General features: G+C 42.4%; 1 long non-coding RNA gene across 1 annotated transcript in view; it reads left to right on the top strand.

Moving 5' to 3' along the window:
- Positions 1-10,016, top strand: part of LOC138979163 (uncharacterized) — a 12,113-nt gene extending 2,097 nt beyond the window's left edge. Inside the window, exons 2-3 of the long non-coding RNA XR_011459908.1 lie at positions 3,028-3,387; positions 9,803-10,016. This is a non-coding gene — a long non-coding RNA (uncharacterized lncRNA). The remainder of the gene's footprint in view (positions 1-3,027; positions 3,388-9,802) is intronic.
- The last annotated feature ends 11,087 nt before the right edge of the window (positions 10,017-21,103 follow it).

Genomic DNA, 21,103 nt, shown 5'->3' with positions numbered 1-21,103 from the left:
CTACACATACCTTTAGTGTTGGCAACCGTACGCAACTTAATGCGGTTTGTAAGTTTGCATCTACCGCCCAAATGTGATTATCATTTCCTGTGATCACGTTCCGGGGCAACAGACCGTGGGGTACGCCAACATACAACCACATGCCATATTTTTTCCAATGTTCTTACGTAATCAAAGACAATGTATTGACATAATTCTCCCGGTCGCCAAGACTAGTAACGTTCCATGTAGGCTTTTGACGCAGTTATAGTTACCGTGCGGTACCTGATGTAAAAGCCTGAGACTGACCTGCCCGTACGATGATAGACATGTATTCGGAAAAAATGGCGGCTTTGACTCCTTGCAAGTAGGTCAATGGAACTTTACTTAATTTCAAATGGATAGATGCATGAGGCATGACTGAAAGCCCTAGGAGCTGTGTGCGCCTTGAAGTGTCATGAGGCATGACTGAAAGCCCTTGGAGCTGTGTGCGTCTTGAAGTGTCATGAGGCATGACTGTAAGCCCTTGGAGCTGTGTGCGCCTTGAAGTGTCATGAGGCATGACTGAAAGCCCTTGGAGCTGTGTGCGCCTTGAAGTGTCATGAGGCATGACTGAACGCCCTTGGAACTGTGTGCGTCTTGAAGTGTCATGAGGCATGACTGAAAGCCCTTGGAGCTGTGTGCGCCTTGAAGTGTCATGAGGCATGACTGAAAGCCCTTGGAGCTGTGTGCGCCTTGAAGTGTCATGAGGCATGACTGGACGCCCTTGGAGCTGTGTGCGCCTTGAAGTGTTATGAGGCATGACTGCAAGCCCTTGGAGCTGTGTGCGCCTGGAAGTGTCACGAGGCATGACTGTAAGCCCTTGGAGCTGTGTGCGCCTTGAAGTGTCATGAGGCATGACTGTAAGCCCTTGGAGCTGTGTGCGCCTTGAAGTGTCACGAGGCATGACTGTAAGCCCTTGGAGCTGTGTGCGTCTTGAAGTGTCATGAGGCATGACTGTAAGCCCTTGGAGCTGTGTGCGTCTTGAAGTGTCATGAGGCATGACTGTAAGCCCTTGGAGCTGTGTGCGCCTTGAAGTGTCATGAGGCATGACTGTAAGCCCTTGAAGCTGTGTTCTTCTTGAAGTGTCATGAGGCATGACTGTAAGCCCTTGAAGCTGTGTTCTTCTTGAAGTGTCATGAGGCATGACTGTAAGCCCTTGGAGCTGTGTGCGTCTTGAAGTGTCATGAGGCATGACTGAAAGCCCTTGGAGCTGTGTGCGCCTTGAAGTGTCATGAGGCATGACTGAAAGCCCTTGGAGCTGTGTGCGTCTTGAAGTGTCATGAGGCATGACTGAAAGCCCTTGGAGCTGTGTGCGCCTTGAAGTGTCATGAGGCATGACTGTAAGCCCTTGGAGCTGTGTGCGCCTTGAAGTGTCATGAGGCATGACTGTAAGCCCTTGGAGCTGTGTGCGTCTTGAAGTGTCAATGACAGTAACTTAAAGAACAGAAAGTGCGAGAAATCAGGATCTTAAATGGGAGGGATTGAGTCTTCTAATAGGTGGAGGGTGTGAGGGGCAGGAAGTGGAGGAGGGGGGTGGGGTGGGGCTCTTCAAAGGGAGGGAGTCTTCTATTAGTAGTTTGTCTTGAAAGGGAGGGACTTCTACCGGTGGTGTGGCGGGGGGGGGGGGGGGGGGTGGTGAAAGGGAAGGAGTCTTATAAGGGGATCTTAACAGGTGGCGCCCTCTGTAATGACGAATGGGAGTCGTGTATAAGCACTATTTTGCTTTTCTTTTCTCAAGCAGTCTTGAAGACAACCATTTAATTAACCCATTACACAAATAAAGGATTTTGAAAATCTTTTTAGATTTGTTGTTAAAAAGTACAGCTTTGTATTTCATGTTTATTATCTTTTACGAAGTAATTATAGTAAAATAGTATTTTATGTTTTTTATTTGTTCGACCTTTTTAGGATTATGGAGTTTTATGCACTGCCTCTTATAGTTAGCTAAATGTTTGTATTTGAAATAGTCCATTGTAGTCGGTGTAGGCCTTAAGCTTATTTTAATCGTTTGTCCAGTATTTAATTTAATTCTCTATTTGTGTATGAACTTAAATGTTCAGTGTTCTTAGTATGTCTTGTTAGGCTAAATTCTATTTAATCAGAGTATGTTTGCGTGTGCTTATACCTAGTGATATTGTAAAGCGCATAGTGCTTTTAGTTATGCGCTATAGAAATCTCCTTAATAAATAAATAAATAAGGATTTGAAAATCGCCAGACGTAACCCTAGTTCTAGTGACCTCCGTCAGACGTCAAGGTCAAAGAGGAGAAAAGTTGGGTTTTAAGAGTGACAAATTAGAGTTTGATGTCATTCAGATTTGACACAAATCTCTCTGACCCTCATTAAAGGTAAATTCACAGAGGGATTAAATTCAGGTAAGAAAGAAAACAAGGTTTGTAAAACCCCTTTAAAACAATCAATCGGTCTGTCTGCCACACACTGAACGATCAACACTGGCTGCACTGGTCCCATCAAAGCATTCGAGGAAACTAGTGTTGTTGTTGTTGATTTTGGACTGTCACTGTGTATTGGACTGTCACTGTATGCCTGCATTATTAGTTGTCAGTAATTATTACATGTGCTGATTGTTCTCTTTGCCTGCGCGCGTATAGTATGTTGGTTATGTTTGGTCATAGTATGTTTGCTTATGTTTGGTCGTTATCTTTGCCTGTGCGTGTATTGTATGTTTGGTCGTTTTCTTTGCCTGTGCATGTATAGTTTGTTGGTTATGTTTGGTCGGTTTCTTTGCCTGTGCGTGTATAGTATGCTTGGTCGATGTATGTATTGTAAAGCGCTAAGAGTAGACATTTTTCTAGAATAGCGCTATAAAAGTTTGCATTATTATTATTATTATTTTGTAATTGTGACTCTGCCTGGCTTGAACCCTGCTGTGACTGACATTTATTACAGGGTCAACCATAACTATTTGCGTGTGTAAGTTAAAATACGTATACTAAAATAAGTATAGTGACAAAGTAAGTAATTTTCAAATTTGATTTACTTGCAGGAAAGCAAGGAGTGGGGAGTCTAAGCATCGCTCACTGTGATAATAATAACCCTCTTGACATTCGAGAAAATAGAGAAAACATTATAGAGTGTCTTTGGGTTGGGTCCCCTTCGGTCCCCCTCGTGTGGTCAATACAACGGGGGACTGATCCAGAGGAGACAGTGGCCACGTGTGTCCCTAGATGCACGGTGCATATTTTGGAACGCTTTCATGCAACGATGACATTCTCTCGAAGCTTGCTGGTGTACGATCAGCACGACCGCGACGCGGACAGTTCAGCAAGCATTTCCTGTGCACGCCCGTCATCAGGCACGACATCAAGCGCGACAACGAGTGCATCCTGTATGCTCAATGTGATAAGTAAGAACTTTTTGTTTTGACATTGTTATTTGTTTGTCTGTTCGTTCTATTCCTGGTTGTAGTTTTCTTGTCAGCATGCCTTTTGTATAGCTGTATTCGATAGGAGAGAGATTGAGTTATGGTTTCATTTTGACAAGGCACCTATCATTATTGGCAGTCCTAAACCCCTCCAGTTCATCAATGTTACAAGAGTGTAATGCACCTATCATTATAGGCAGTCCTAAACCCCTCCAGTTCATCAATGTTACAAGAGTGTAATGCACCTATCATTATAGGCAGTCCTAAACCCCTCCAGTTCATCAATGTTACAAGAGTGTAATGCACCTATCATTATAGGCAGTCCTAAACCCCTCCAGTTCATCAATGTTACAAGAGTGTAATGCACCTATCATTATAGGCAGTCCTAAACCCCTCCAGTTCATCAATGTTACAAGAGTGTAATGCACCTATCATTATAGGCAGTCCTAAACCCCTCCAGTTCATCAATGTTACAAGAGTGTAATGCACCTATCATTATAGGCAGTCCTAAACCCCTCCAGTTCATCAATGTTACAAGAGTGTAATGCACCTATCGTTATAGGCAGTCCTAAACCCCTCCAGTTCATCAATGTTACAAGAGTGTGATGCACCTATCATTATATGCAGTCCTAAACCCCTCCAGTTCATCAATGTTACAAGAGTGTAATGCACCTATCATTATAGGCAGTCCTAAACCCCTCCAGTTCATCAATGTTACAAGAGTGTAATGCACCTATCATTATAGGCAGTCCTAAACCCCTCCAGTTCATCAATGTGACAAGAGTGTAATGCACCTATTATTATAGGCAGTCATAAACCCCTCCAGTTCATCAATGTGACAAGAGTGTAATGCACCTATCATTATAGGCAGTCCTAAACCCCTCCAGTTCATCATTGTTACAAGAGTGTAATGCACCTACCATTATATGCAGTCCTAAACCCCTCCAGTTCATCAATGTTACAAGAGTGTAATGCACCTATCATTATAGGCAGTCCTAAACCCCTCCAGTTCATCAATGTTACAAGAGTGTAATGCACCTATCATTATAGGCAGTCCTAAACCCCTCCAGTTCATCAATGTTACAAGAGTGTAATGCACCTATCATTATAGGCAGTCCTAAACCCCTCCAGTTCATCAATGTTACAAGAGTGTAATGCACCTATCATTATAGGCAGTCCTAAACCCCTCCAGTTCATCAATGTTACAAGAGTGTAATGCACCTATCATTATAGGCAGTCCTAAACCCCTCCAGTTCATCAATGTTACAAGAGTGTAATGCACCTATCGTTATAGGCAGTCCTAAACCCCTCCAGTTCATCAATGTTACAAGAGTGTGATGCACCTATCATTATATGCAGTCCTAAACCCCTCCAGTTCATCAATGTTACAAGAGTGTAATGCACCTATCATTATAGGCAGTCCTAAACCCCTCCAGTTCATCAATGTTACAAGAGTGTAATGCACCTATCATTATAGGCAGTCCTAAACCCCTCCAGTTCATCAATGTTACAAGAGTGTAATGCACCTATCGTTATAGGCAGTCCTAAACCCCTCCAGTTCATCAATGTTACAAGAGTGTAATGCACCTATCATTATAGGCAGTCCTAAACCCCTCCAGTTCATCAATGTTACAAGAGTGTAATGCACCTATCATTATAGGCAGTCCTAAACCCCTCCAGTTCATCAATGTTACAAGAGTGTAATGCACCTATCATTATAGGCAGTCCTAAACCCCTCCAGTTCATCAATGTTACAAGAGTGTAACCAGAATAGAGGAGGGTCAAGGCGCTTAGTTAAGGATATTAAGGCACATGAGGTACTCCCGGACAAAATTAATTTGATTTCATTTGACAGACAAATGCATATAGTCTCTGAAACATATTTTCTTTGTACCCAAAAGTGGCAGCAGCTATACGCAATTTTAAGGCAAAGTAGCCCATTTTTGTTTTAAATGCACTTGCGAAAAAAACCTTTATTGCAAAAAACGGCAATATCAGCTTAAAGGCATATGTACTCGATGACTACACACGCTAATTGCTTTACCAACAGCTGGAGACATGGTAAATTAAGTTCCCTGCAAAATATTGTGGTCTAGGACCCCTTCAATGTTGAGATATGTTAATTTTCATTTTGATCTGGATCGTCCTATTTATAGATTTGGCAACACATGTAACGTTGATGCAAGGGAGCTAACACCGCGGCTTTGTTGACATCCTCACTTTTTCAGAGGCTAGTACAAGCTGTAATGCATGTATTATGGTCCGCGCATGGTGACATATCGTCATTATATGGTCTTATGGTGCGTTTGACATCGATTATGGGCAAACTACACTTTGTAAACACGGGAGAGCGTACATATGCCTTTAACCGCAGGCAGCAGAGTAACTATTTGTGAGTGAACTATCAAGTAGTTGGAAGGTGTTAAACCGCAGGCAGCAGAGTAACTATTTGTGAGTGAACTATCAAGTAGTTGGAAGGTGTTAAACCGCAGGCAGCAGAGTAACTATTTGTGAGTGAACTATCAAGTAGTTGGAAGGTGTTAAACAGCAGGCAGCAGAGTAACTATTTGTGAGTGAACTATCAAGTAGTTGGAAGGTGTTAAACAGCAGGCAGCAGAGTAACTATTTGTGAGTGAACTATCAAGTAGTTGGAAGGTGTTAAACAGCAGGCAGCAGAGTAACTATTTGTGAGTGAACTATCAAGTAGTTGGAAGGTGTTAAACAGCAGGCAGCAGAGTAACTATTTGTGAGTGAACTATCAAGTAGTTGGAAGGTGTTAAACAGCAGGCAGCAGAGTAACTATTTGTGAGTGAACTATCAAGTAGTTGGAAGGTGTTAAACAGCAGGCAGCAGAGTAACTATTTGTGAGTGAACTATCAAGTAGGTGGAAGGTGTTAAACAGCAGGCAGCAGAGTAACTATTTGTGAGTGAACTATCAAGTAGTTGGAAGGTGTTAAACAGCAGGCAGCAGAGTAACTATTTGTGAGTGAACTATCAAGTAGTTGGAAGGTGTTAAACAGCAGGCAGCAGAGTAACTATTTGTGAGTGAACTATCAAGTAGTTGGAAGGTGTTAAACAGCAGGCAGCAGAGTAACTCTTTGTGAGTGAACTATCAAGTAGTTGGAAGGTGTTAAACAGCAGGCAGCAGAGTAACTATTTGTGAGTGAACTATCAAGTAGTTGGAAGGTGTTAAACAGCAGGCAGCAGAGTAACTATTTGTGAGTGAACTATCAAGTAGTTGGAAGGTGTTAAACAGCAGGCAGCAGAGTAACTATTTGTGAGTGAACTATCAAGTAGTTGGAAGGTGTTAAACAGCAGGCAGCAGAGTAACTATTTGTGAGTGAACTATCAAGTAGTTGGAAGGTGTTAAACAGCAGGCAGCAGAGTAACTATTTGTGAGTGAACTATCAAGTAGTTGGAAGGTGTTAAACAGCAGGCAGCAGAGTAACTATTTGTGAGTGAACTATCAAGTAGTTGGAAGGTGTTAAACAGCAGGCAGCAGAGTAACTATTTGTGAGTGAACTATCAAGTAGTTGGAAGGTGTTAAACAGCAGGCAGCAGAGTAACTATTTGTGAGTGAACTATCAAGTAGTTGGAAGGTGTTAAACAGCAGGCAGCAGAGTAACTATTTGTGAGTGAACTATCAAGTAGTTGGAAGGTGTTAAACAGCAGGCAGCAGAGTAACTATTTGTGAGTGAACTATCAAGTAGTTGGAAGGTGTTAAACAGCAGGCAGCAGAGTAACTATTTGTGAGTGAACTATCAAGTAGTTGGAAGGTGTTAAACAGCAGGCAGCAGAGTAACTATTTGTGAGTGAACTATCAAGTAGTTGGAAGGTGTTAAACAGCAGGCAGCAGAGTAACTATTTGTGAGTGAACTATCAAGTAGTTGGAAGGTGTTAAACAGCAGGCAGCAGAGTAACTATTTGTGAGTGAACTATCAAGTAGTTGGAAGGTGTTAAACAGCAGGCAGCAGAGTAACTATTTGTGAGTGAACTATCAAGTAGTTGGAAGGTGTTAAACAGCAGGCAGCAGAGTAACTATTTGTGAGTGAACTATCAAGTAGTTGGAAGGTGTTAAACAGCAGGCAGCAGAGTAACTATTTGTGAGTGAACTATCAAGTAGTTGGAAGGTGTTAAACAGCAGGCAGCAGAGTAACTATTTGTGAGTGAACTATCAAGTAGTTGGAAGGTGTTAAACAGCAGGCAGCAGAGTAACTATTTGTGAGTGAACTATCAAGTAGTTGGAAGGTGTTAAACAGCAGGCAGCAGAGTAACTATTTGTGAGTGAACTATCAAGTAGTTGGAAGGTGTTAAACAGCAGGCAGCAGAGTAACTATTTGTGAGTGAACTATCAAGTAGTTGGAAGGTGTTAAACAGCAGGCAGCAGAGTAACTATTTGTGAGTGAACTATCAAGTAGTTGGAAGGTGTTAAACAGCAGGCAGCAGAGTAACTATTTGTGAGTGAACTATCAAGTAGTTGGAAGGTGTTAAACAGCAGGCAGCAGAGTAACTATTTGTGAGTGAACTATCAAGTATGGAAGGTGTTAAACAGCAGGCAGCAGAGTAACTATTTGTGAGTGAACTATCAAGTAGTTGGAAGGTGTTAAACAGCAGGCAGCAGAGTAACTATTTGTGAGTGAACTATCAAGTAGTTGGAAGGTGTTAAACAGCAGGCAGCAGAGTAACTATTTGTGAGTGAACTATCAAGTAGTTGGAAGGTGTTAAACAGCAGGCAGCAGAGTAACTATTTGTGAGTGAACTATCAAGTAGTTGGAAGGTGTTAAACAGCAGGCAGCAGAGTAACTATTTGTGAGTGAACTATCAAGTAGTTGGAAGGTGTTAAACAGCAGGCAGCAGAGTAACTATTTGTGAGTGAACTATCAAGTAGTTGGAAGGTGTTAAACAGCAGGCAGCAGAGTAACTATTTGTGAGTGAACTATCAAGTAGTTGGAAGGTGTTAAACAGCAGGCAGCAGAGTAACTATTTGTGAGTGAACTATCAAGTAGTTGGAAGGTGTTAAACAGCAAGGGGAAAGAGTGTTAGCGTGCACCACAGAGGAGCACCAGGAGGCCTTGCATTTCATAATTGTGTAACGTCACGTCATTTTCACTTTTCTGGATAATGTCAAATCTAATCAAATACCGTAAACTACCTTGTATACACCCCCCCCCCCCCCCCCCCCCCCCCCCCGTGGTCACGGACCTGTGTCGTCATACCCAAATATTTCTCAGATCCAAGAAACACATTTGTGAGCAGAAGATATACTGATCTTCAAATACACGTATCTTTCTGACCCAAAAACATCTGTGCTATACCACTGCAAAAATATCCTTAACTTGTTGTGCTCAGTGTACATAACTCGACAACTTTATTACGAAGGATTATAGCGTTTGGCCCATGTGGTAATGTCTTACAGCTAAGCCTTTGCAAACACCACAAACATAAGGACGAAGAGCGAGAATAAAAACCATTGAACAACCTAGGTGCTCACAATTCCAACAAAACAAAACGAAACAAAGAAGAAAAGCAAACGGGGAAAAATTAAAACTTATTAACAAGCAAACACAACTCATAAAACGTGATAAGCAGCAAATGATGATTAAAGGTGATAAGCAGCAAATGATGATTAAAGGTAATCCTCAAGAACAATGAAAAACAAAGTATCAACAACAGAAAGTAAGAAAGATAATGCATGAATACAGAAATGAATGATATGTAACTACGTGTAGATGTCCTTTCAATATAAGTAGATATAAAAACAAGTTATTGTGTATGGACGCATACACGAGGAGAGAGAGGACGCACAGAGAGAGATAGATAGAGAGAGAGAGAGAGAGAGAGAGAGAGAGAGAGATAGAGAGAGAGATAGAGAGAGAGAGCGAGAGAGAGAGAGAGAGAGGGGGGAGAGAGACACAGAAAGAGAGAGAGAGAGAGAGAGGGGGGGATAGACACATAAAAAGAGAGAGGGGGAGAGAGCGAGAGAGAGAAAGAGAGAGAAAGTGGGAATGAGAGTGAGAGAGAGAGAAAAAGAGCTTAAGTGAGAGAGAAAGAGAGAGAGAGAGAGAAAGAGAGGAAGAGAGAGAGAGAGAGAGAGGGGGGGGGGGGGGGGGGCGCTGACGTAATTGCATGGAAGGATACCCAGCATCCTCTATTCTCGATGACATACCAAGGAGTTAGTTCGGGCGAACGACGATCTATGGACGGTTTATTATATAAAGGGAAGCAAGCGGTTAGAAACGGGCGTCGATAGAGCCAATGAACAGGGATGGGAACTTGTAGTATTTCATTCACTTGTGAGAAGAGTAATGTTCCTCTTTCCTGTATCACACTAATAAGGTTAGGGAACAAATAAACTTGCACTGTGTTTCCCTCAAGAGCATGTTGCATATGTTTGCAGGTTATGCTGTTCTGACCAACTGCTTTATAGCGTACGACAACAGTTTGCAGAAACTCGAAGGCAGTTGTGATTTTAACAAAGCGTATTCCGCCAGGAAAAGCCTAAGCTGCACATGGTACCAGAAACAGCCGGGAGAGGTAAAGACACTGGTGTGGCATGTAACAAGGTTACTATAGTGACTCAAATAACAGCGCTAGTACTACCCAGAATTTTGAAAAAAACAACACTTTTTTTTGGTTCCACTTTGTGATATTTTTTTCTAATAAAGTAGATTGATTATATTTTCATGTGCAGTTTTTTTTCTTGATATGTTGAGTAGTTTCTGAGATGGGTTTTTTTTTCGGACCTAATTCCAACCCAAACAAAACGAATTTCGAGTGACCAAAACGTAAGAAGTAACACAGGTGAATAGAGGTACTTTCGCTTTCAATGGGCCAACACCCACTTCTTGCTCGCCAAGGGGAGTAACTCTAGGCTCTCTGCGTTCACAAATGGCGGCCTGCGTGTCTGCTGCTGAAGTGTGCATGTTTTGCTTCGATTCAAGTGATTCGTTCGTACTGCAGTGCTTGTAAGAACCCAGATATGTCAACTGATTCTAACAGATGTGGAGTAAGGAAACGAAAGCGTGTGTATTGTATTGTATTGTATGGGGATATTTATATAGCGCTTGACGTGACGTTTTCTCTAAGCGCTTTTACATATTAATTTCTGCCGTGTGAGATGGAATGTTTTTACACAATATATCACGCATTCACATCGGCCAGCAAACCTCAAGCCTATTAGGGCGAGCATTCACCTTTCACGGCCTTTATTCCAAGTCACACGGGTATTTGGTGGACATTTTTAGCTATGCCTATACATATTTTCCAGGAAAGACCCTTTTGTCAATCGTGGGATCTTTAACGTGCACACCCCAATGTAGTGTACACGAAGGGACCTCGGTTTTTCGTCTCATCCGAAAGACTAGCACTTGAACCCACCACCTAGGTTAGGACAGGGGGGAGAAAATAGCGGTCTGACCCAGGGTCGAACACGCAACCTCTCGATTCCGAGCGCAAGTGCGTAACCACTCGGCCACCCAGTCTCTATCATGGTGTATCATGGTAATCGGTGGACTAAAAGGTGGGAATCGACGTCGAAGGTACGCAAGTTGACAGTTCTGTGATTTGTGATGAACCTGACAGTGAAGAAACAGCTTCGACTTCAGCCTTACAAGAAACTGCCACGCCCACTCGTTCTGAAATCAAGCTACAGAACTTGTATTCAATTTTAACAAAGAACCAAGTGATGATGATAGTGGGGAAGAAGCGTCCGATTCTGACGGAGAAAATGAGAGCATTATTGATGCACAGGTACTACATGATGGTGAAGAACTGGAAGGGAACCGGCTTGTTGACATTTGCATTCTCAACCAAAATATTGCATCACAGTTGTGTTGTACATTTTGTCATAGCTCTGTGACACTAATTGAAATATGTAGAACAGGATTAGGCAGTTGATTTGCTTTTCACTGCAGTAATGAAATATGCAATGAGCAAGTTTCATTCACAAGTTGTTCTCAAATTCCTGTTGGAAACTCCAGTGTGTATTCGGTGAATCGACGCGCAACATTTGCCCTGCGCTGTATTGGTGGAGACCTTGCAGAACTACAGCCATGTTGTGGTGTTATGGACATTCCACCCCCTGTCCAAAAGAGTTTTCATAACATTATGAACAAAACAATAGAGAAATCTGCATGTTCTGTGCAATAAAGAAGTATGTCTGCAGCTGCACACACAGAACTGTAACATGGCATTCAGGATGAGGCCGATACTGTCGCAGACATTGACGTTTCTTTTGACGGCACATATATGACCAGAGGTCACTCCTCAAAGGTAGGGGTTTCTGTTGTTGTAGGTTGTGCTGCAGGGACAGTGCTGGCTACTGACTGAAAAAGTAAGGTTTGCAAATCCTGTGATTACTGGAAAACACAAGATAAGAACTCAGACAGATATCGCAAGTGGCGAGCTACTCACGACCAGCACTGCACCATCAACCATGAAGGGTCATCTGGCCGAATGGAGTCTGATATTGCTGTTGATGTTTTTTCCAGGTCAGCGGAAAAACACAATCTCATATGCAAGAGCTTTATTGGTGATGGTGATACTTCAAGTTTTAGACGAGTGTTAGAAGACAATCCTTACTCCGAGTACACTTTTCGTACGAGAAAAAAACTCCCCAAGGGACGAAAAAATTACTCCCTCCACGAAATTTTTACTCCCCATTTATTTTACTTCCTGTAAAAATCTCGTACGCAAAAATGGGATTCGGGCGAAGGGATAATGCCAATAAGTGATCTCGCGCACACGAATGTCGCGCTACCCTCCTTCCACCCCTTCCACCACCAAGACTAACAGGGGACAAGGGAGTAAACATTTCGTACACCTGGCATGGGACTTGTGTTTGGGTGAAGTAATTTATTCGTTATTTATTCGTCAGGGGAGTAACATTTTTGTACGAAATGTTTACTCGGAACTCACCTGTCTTGGGGAGTAATTTTCTCGTGAAATGGGGGAGTGCTTTTTTCGTAAAGGGAGTAACTTTTTCGTACAAAATGTTTACTCCGGAGTAAAAATCTCGTGGGAATAATTTTCTCGTGTTACACCGGTACTTTCCTAACTGTTGTTGATGCCTTGCTACATCTTGGACATTTCAAGCGGATTTAGGGTTTGAAGACTTCTGAACATGACTCTAGTAGCGGATTTAGGGTTTGAAGACTTGTGAACATGACTCTAGTAGCTGATTTAGGGTTTGAAGACTTGTGAACATGACTCTAGTAGCTGATTTAGGGTTTGAAGACTTCTGAACATGACTCTAGTAGCGGATTTAGGGTTTGAAGACTTGTGAACATGACTCTAGTAGCTGATTCATCCTAGTTACATTTCCAGGTCAAAGTACTGTCAACATCTTGTAAAAAAGACAGAAAAAACCCCAGTGAAATCCCCTTTGACCCCCCCTCCCCCCCCCCCCCCGCCAACTGATGAGTTTCTTCTTTCCAGACCTTGCTTTACAGAGTTTCAGTTTATAACGTGTGTGTACGAATGCGATTGTTTATTTGGGTTAGCGTTAAGTCAAATTGATGATGGGGAGGGGGAGGGATGTACTGTTAACAGTCCGTCAGTATTTGGCTGTCTGCCCTGTTAACAGTCCGTCAGTATTTGGCTGTCTGCCCTGTTAATAGTCCGTCAGTATTTGGCTTTCTGCCCTGTTAACAGTCCGTCAGTATGTGGCTTTCTGCCCTGTTAACAGTCCGTCAGTATTTGGCTTTCTGCCCTGTTAACAGTCCGTCAGTATTTGGCTTTCTGCCCTGTTAACAGTCCGTCAGTATTTGGCTTTCTGCCCTGTTAACAGTCCGTCAGTATTTGGCTTTCTGCCCTGTTATGACATAATGAACAAGTTAACAGTCCGTCAGTATTTGGCTTTCTGCCCTGTTATGACATAATGAACAAGTTAACAGTCCGTCAGTATTTGGCTTTCTGCCCTGTTATGACATAATGAACAAGTTAACAGTCCGTCAGTATTTGGCTTTCTGCCCTGTTATGACATAATGAACAAGTTAACAGTCCGTCAGTATTTGGCTTTCTGCACTGTTATGACATAATGAACAAGTTAACAGTCCGTCAGTATTTGGCTTTCTGCCCTGTTATGACATAATGAACAAGTTGACAGTCCGTCAGTATTTGGCTTTCTGCCCTGTTATGACATAATGAACAAGTTAACAGTCCGTCATTATTTGGCTTTCTGCCCTGTTATGACATAATGAACAAGTTAACAGTCCGTCAGTATTTGGCTTTCTGCCCTGTTATGACATAATGAACAAGTTGACAGTCCGTCAGTATTTGGCTTTCTGCCCTGTAATGACATAATGAACAAGTTAATGGTATGTTCGTAGCGTCCCCTTTCATCATAAAACAGTCTCAGAATAGAAACATCGTGGTGTTTGAAACTATGTATCACTTGTTTTTGAAGGTTGTTCATGTATGACTGATGGAAGAACGAGCGTGTACGTCCTGTGTTGAAATCGTCCGCATCGTCCACATCGTCACTTTTGCAGTAGAAATTCTCAGTGATAATAATTATGTTTGTCATGTACTGTTGTATGAAAAGATACATTTCGTCATCTGTCTGATACACCGCATTAGCGTATGTACAGTCGCTGCTCTTCCAACCACTTGCACCCAAACACACGGTGTGTCAGCGATGGTGGTGGTTCGGTGTCGTCACAATGTGGTCACACTAAGAGAATCACCCAAACACACGGTGGGTCAGCGATGGTGGTGGTTCCGTGTCGTCACAATGTGGTCACACTAAGAGAATCACCCAAACACACGGTGGGTCAGCGATGGTGGTGGTTCCGTGTCGTCACAATGTGGTCACACTGAGAGAATCACCCAAACACACGGTGGGTCAGCGATGGTGGTGGTTCGATGTCGTCACAATGTGGTCACACTGAGAGAATCACCCAAACACACGGTGGGTCAGCGATGGTGGTGGTTCGGTGTCGTCACAATGTGGTCACACGAAGAGAATCACCCAAACACACGGTGGGTCAGCGATGGTGGTGGTTCCGTGTCGTCACAATGTGGTCACACTGAGAGAATCACCCAAACACACGGTGGGTCAGCGATGGTGGTGGTTCCGTGTCGTCACAATGTGGTCACACTGAGAGAATCAAGTGCTGCACAGGGATGAAACAATGTCTGTCTGCACATGAGTGGGCCCAATCCGCGTGCGTGCCCCCTTTGACACGTGCGCCCTTTGACACGTGCGCTCTTTGAGCATGCGCCCTTTGACACGTGCGCCCTTTGACACGTGCGCCCTTTGACACATGCGCCCTTTGACACGTACGCCCTTTGACACGTGCGCCCTTTGACACATGCGCCCTTTGACACGTGCGCCCTTTGACACGTGCGCCCTTTGACACGTGCGCCCTTTGACACATGCCCCCTTTGACACGTGCGCCCTTTGACACGTGCGCCCTTTGACACATGCGCCCTTTGACACATGCGCCCTTTGACACGTGCGCCCTTTGACACGTGCGCCCTTTGACACATGCGCCCTTTGACACGTGCGCCCTTTGACACATGCGAATGTCTTGAGAAAAACCCCACATATTTTTGGCACTATTTAACACAGGCGAAGTTCGGCCACCCTTTGAAAAGTACGTTGTGCAAACCGCTACTTTAACGAACGCATCTTCGTCCTTGCTCTGTGATTTAGAGGTTTGTGCGTTTAATATAAAGTACTTTAATTTTGGTTATGTCCCTTATTGTTCTGAGCTACTTAAAGAGCTGTCACCGTGTCAACTTGAGACAATTTGAATCAGTACCCTTTTTTGACTCACATGCGAAGCAAAAGTGAGTCTATGTACTCACCCGAGTCGTCCGTCCGTCCGTCCGTCCGTCCGGAAAACTTTAACGTTGGATATTTCTTGGACACTATTCAGTCTATCAGTACCAAATTTGGCAAGATGGTGTATGATGACAAGGCCCCAAAAAACATACATAGCATCTTGACCTTGCTTCAAGGTCAAGGTCGCAGGGGCCATAAATGTTGCCTAAAAAACAGCTATTTTTCACATTTTTCACATTTTCTCTGAAGTTTTTGAGATTGAATACCTCACCTACATATGATATATAGGGCAAAGTAAGCCCCATCTTTTGATACCAGTTTGGTTTACCTTGCTTCAAGGTCAAGGTCACAGGAGCTCTTCAAAGTTGGATTGTATACATATTTTGAAGTGACCTTGACCCTGAACTATGGAAGATAACTGTTTCAAACTTAAACATTATGTGGGGCACATGTTATGCTTTCATCATGAGACACATTTGGTCACATATGATCAAGGTCAAGGTCACTTTGACCCTTATGAAATGTGACCAAAATAAGGTAGTGAACCACTAAAAGTGACCATATCTCATGGTAGAAAGAGCCAATGTACCATTGTACTTCCTATGTCTTGAATTAACAGCTTTGTGTTGCATGACCTTGGATGACCTTGACCTTGGGTCAAGGTCACATGTATTTTGGTAGGAAAAATGTGTAAAGCAGTTCTTAGTGTATGATGTCATTGCTAGGTTTAGTTACCCTAAAGGTCGAGGTCAAGCATGTGAGTCGTATGGGCTTTGCCCTTCTTGTTCTGTGATACAGCGAGCTACTGCAGAGCTTTGTTGTGACATATAACGGGAAAACGATAGCGGGCGGACGATGCGTTGTCAAGTTTACACCATTTAAGCCATCACCACGGTAAATTTAGTTCAGCTCTTTGGAATTTACGAGTTCCAAAAAATGTACATTGCAAATGTATTTACGAAGCTAAAGAAGCATCTTGACCAGTTAATGTGTGTGAAGGCCAACAACCCTGTGCAGCGATTGGTTCTTTCATCGACACCACCACCCACCGACCAGCTATGTCTCGCTAATGTCGGCTGTCTTGTTGCTTTGAGTTGAAGGGAAGCACCACATCCGGTTCGTCACCTTCCAGGAGGCAAGTGCGTTGGTCCGCGATAATGGTGGTCAGGAGAGACTCCACATGTTTAGGCAGACGCACAACTGAATTCTTAGTGGCTGTTTTTGCTGACAGTTTTGACTTTTCTTCACAGCAGATTGTGTGTGTCTTGCCTCAGCTACCGCCGCAAGCGAAAACGTCTGTAAATGTCCTAACAGTTACGAAATCCTGATTGTTAAGACCTGATTTTAGTCAGAGTTTGTGAAGATCCAACAAGATGTGTTCCACTGTTTTGAGTTGTTACTGTCTTCCGTGTGGTTTGAGCTGGGGCAGCAGGTAGTGTGTTTCTTGATTCGTATTACTTGTAGAATGGCAACGGTGAGTCATATACGCGTTTGTGTTTCTTGATTCGTATTACTTGTAGAATGGCAACGGTGAGTCATATACGCGTTTGTGTTTCTTGATTCGTATTACTTGTAGAATGGCAACGGTGAGTCATATACGCGTTTGTGTTTATTGTTGATTCGTTCGTGTATGTACTGTTTATATAATCAGCTAGATATTGACTGTGTTTATTTAGACATCAATTTGTATTGTACTTTTGAATTAGCAAGTAAGTCAGGGGCTTTAAAGCCCTCCAACTGTAAACATAGCTAGTGCTAATACTCCCATATCAACACACACTGACTACTCCTATATCAACACACACTGACTACTCCAATATCAACACACACTGACTACTCCTATATCAACACACAATGACTACTCCTATATCAACACACAATGACTACTCCTATATCAACACACAATGACTACTCCCATATCAACACACAATGACTACTCCTATATCAACACACAGTGACTACTCCCATATCAACACACACTGACTACTCCTATATCAACACACACTGACTACTCCTATATCAACACACACTGACTACTCCTATATCAACACACACTGACTACTCCTATATCAACACACACTGACTACTCCCATATCAACACACAATGACTACTCCTATATCAACACACACTGACTACTCCTATATCAACACACACTGACTACTCCTATATCAACACACACTGACTACTCCTATATCAACACACAATGACTACTCCCATATCAACACACACTGACTACTCCTATATGAACACACACTGACTACTCCTATATCAACACACACTGACTACTCCAATATCAACACACACTGACTACTCCTATATCAACACACAATGACTACTCCTATATCAACACACACTGACTACTCCTATATCAACACACACTGACTACTCCTATATCAACACACACTGACTACTCCCATATCAACACACACTGACTACTCCTATATCAACACACACTGACTACTCCTATATCAACACACACTGACTACTCCTATATCAACACACAATGACTACTCCTATATCAACACACACTGACTACTCCCATATCAACACACACTGACTACTCCTATATCAACACACACTGACTACTCCCATATCAACACACACTGACTACTCCTATATGAACACACACTGACTACTCCCATATCAACACACAATGACTACTCCTATATCAACACACAGTGACTACTCCCATATCAACACACACTGACTACTCCTATATCAACACACACTGACTACTCCTATATCAACACACACTGACTACTCCTATATCAACACACACTGACTACTCCCATATCAACACACACTGACTACTCCTATATCAACACACACTGACTACTCCTATATCAACACACACTGACTACTCCTATATCAACACACACTGACTACTCCTATATCAACACACACTGACTACTCCTATATCAACACACAATGACTACTCCTATATCAACACACACTGACTACTCCCATATCAACACACACTGACTACTCCTATATGAACACACACTGACTACTCCCATATCAACACACACTGACTACTCCTATATCAACACACACTGACTACTCCTATATCAACACACACTGACTACTCCTATATCAACACACACTGACTACTCCTATATCAACACACACTGACTACTCCCATATCAACACACACTGACTACTCCTATATGAACACACACTGACTACTCCCATATCAACACACACTGACTACTCCTATATCAACACACACTGACTACTCCCATATCAACACACACTGACTACTCCTATATCAACACACAATGACTACTCCTATATCAACACACACTGACTACTCCCATATCAACACACAATGACTACTCCTATATCAACACACACTGACTACTCCTATATGAACACACACTGACTACTCCTATATCAACACACACTGACTACTCCTATATCAACACACACTGACTACTCCTATATCAACACACACTGACTACTCCCATATCAACACACAATGACTACTCCTATATCAACACACACTGACTACTCCTATATCAACACACACTGACTACTCCTATATCAACACACAATGACTACTCCCATATCAACACACACTGACTACTCCTATATCAACACACACTGACTACTCCTATATGAACACACACTGACTACTCCTATATGAACACACACTGACTACTCCCATATCAACACACACTGACTACTCCTATATGAACACACACTGACTACTCCTATATCAACACACACTGACTACTCCTATATCAACACACACTGACTACTCCCATATCAACACACAATGACTACTCCCATATCAACACACACTGACTACTCCTATATCAACACACACTGACTACTCCTATATCAACACACACTGACTACTCCTATATCAACACACACTGACTACTCCTATATCAACACACACTGACTACTCCTATATCAACACACACTGACTACTCCTATATGAACACACACTGACTACTCCTATATCAACACACACTGACTACTCCTATATAAACACACACTGACTACTCCCATATTAACACACACTGACTACTCCTATATCAACACACACTGACTACTCCCATATCAACACACAATGACTACTCCTATATCAACACACACTGACTACTCCTATATGAACACACACTGACTACTCCTATATCAACACACACTGACTACTCCTATATCAACACACACTGACTACTCCTATATCAACACACACTGACTACTCCTATATCAACACACACTGACTACTCCTATATCAACACACACTGACTACTCCTATATCAACACACAATGACTACTCCTATATCAACACACACTGACTACTCCTATATCAACACACACTGACTACTCCTATATCAACACACAATGACTACTCCCATATCAACACACAATGACTACTCCTATATCAACACACAGTGACTACTCCTGTATCAACACACACTGACTACTCCCATATCAACACACACTGACTACTCCCATATCAACACACACTGACTACTCCTATATCAACACACACTGACTACTCCCATATCAACACACAGTGACTACTCCCATATCAACACACACTGACTACTCCTATATGAACACACACTGACTACTCCTATATCAACACACACTGACTACTCCTATATCAACACACACTGACTACTCCTATATCAACACACAATGACTACTCCTATATCAACACACACTGACTACTCCCATATCAACACACAATGACTACTCCTATATCAACACACACTGACTTCTCCTATATCAACACACACTGACTACTCCTATATCAACACACACTGACTACTCCTATATCAACACACACTGACTACTCCCATATCAACACACAATGACTACTCCTATATCAACACACAATGACTACTCCTATATCAACACACACTGACTACTCCTATATCAACACACACTGACTACTCCCATATCAACACACACTGACTACTCCTATATCAACACACAATGACTACTCCTATATCAACACACACTGACTACTCCCATATCAACACACACTGACTACTCCTATATCAACATACAATGACTACTCCTATATCAACACACAGTGACTACTCCCATATCAACACACAATGACTACTCCTATATCAACACACAATGACTACTCCCATATCAACACACAATGACTACTCCCATATCAACACACACTGACTACTCCTATATCAACACACAATGACTACTCCTATATCAACACACAATGACTACTCCTATATCAACACACAATGACTACTCCTATATCAACATATACTGACTACTCCTATATCAACACACACTGACTACTCCCATATCAACACACACTGACTACTCCCATATCAACACACACTGACTACTCCTATATCAACACACACTGACTACTCCTATATCAACACACAATGACTACTCCTATATCAACACACAATGACTACTCCTATATCAACACACAATGACTACTCCTATAAACTTGTCTGTGTTTTTTTTTCAGGTCTCTTTTACTGGTAAAATCACGCAAACCACGTCACACGGGTATGCACAGGGCACGTGCACGTTCACCCAGAGTGGCATTCAGAGCTGGGAACCTGGCAACTTCACATACTCTATCCTGTTCTACCCTAGCCATGGAGAACTACTAGTTAGTAAGCAAAACATATGTAAGTTGGAATTGTGATACAATAGCAAATTGGTTTAAAAAGGGAGATTGTGATCCCTGAGAGGATGGTTAATTTCAAATTGTTATTGTACTTTGTTTAGCTAAGATAAGAACATTACTTTTTTGTTGGAAAATACATCAACATCAATTGGATGCACGGTCAGAACTGCCAGGTAACGTATTTTGCTGTCTGAGTCTATAGGGTGCTTGATGTAGTAGTTGTAACTGTTTGTGTGATGTTGTCCAAGCGGCACTTGCTGTCTGAGTCTATAGGGTG

Source organism: Littorina saxatilis, linkage group LG10 (assembly GCF_037325665.1).
Source record: "Littorina saxatilis isolate snail1 linkage group LG10, US_GU_Lsax_2.0, whole genome shotgun sequence".
NCBI lineage: Eukaryota > Metazoa > Mollusca > Gastropoda > Littorinimorpha > Littorinidae > Littorina > Littorina saxatilis.
Note: the sequence above shows the minus strand (reverse complement) of the source record. Positions and strands in the feature narration are given on the sequence as shown.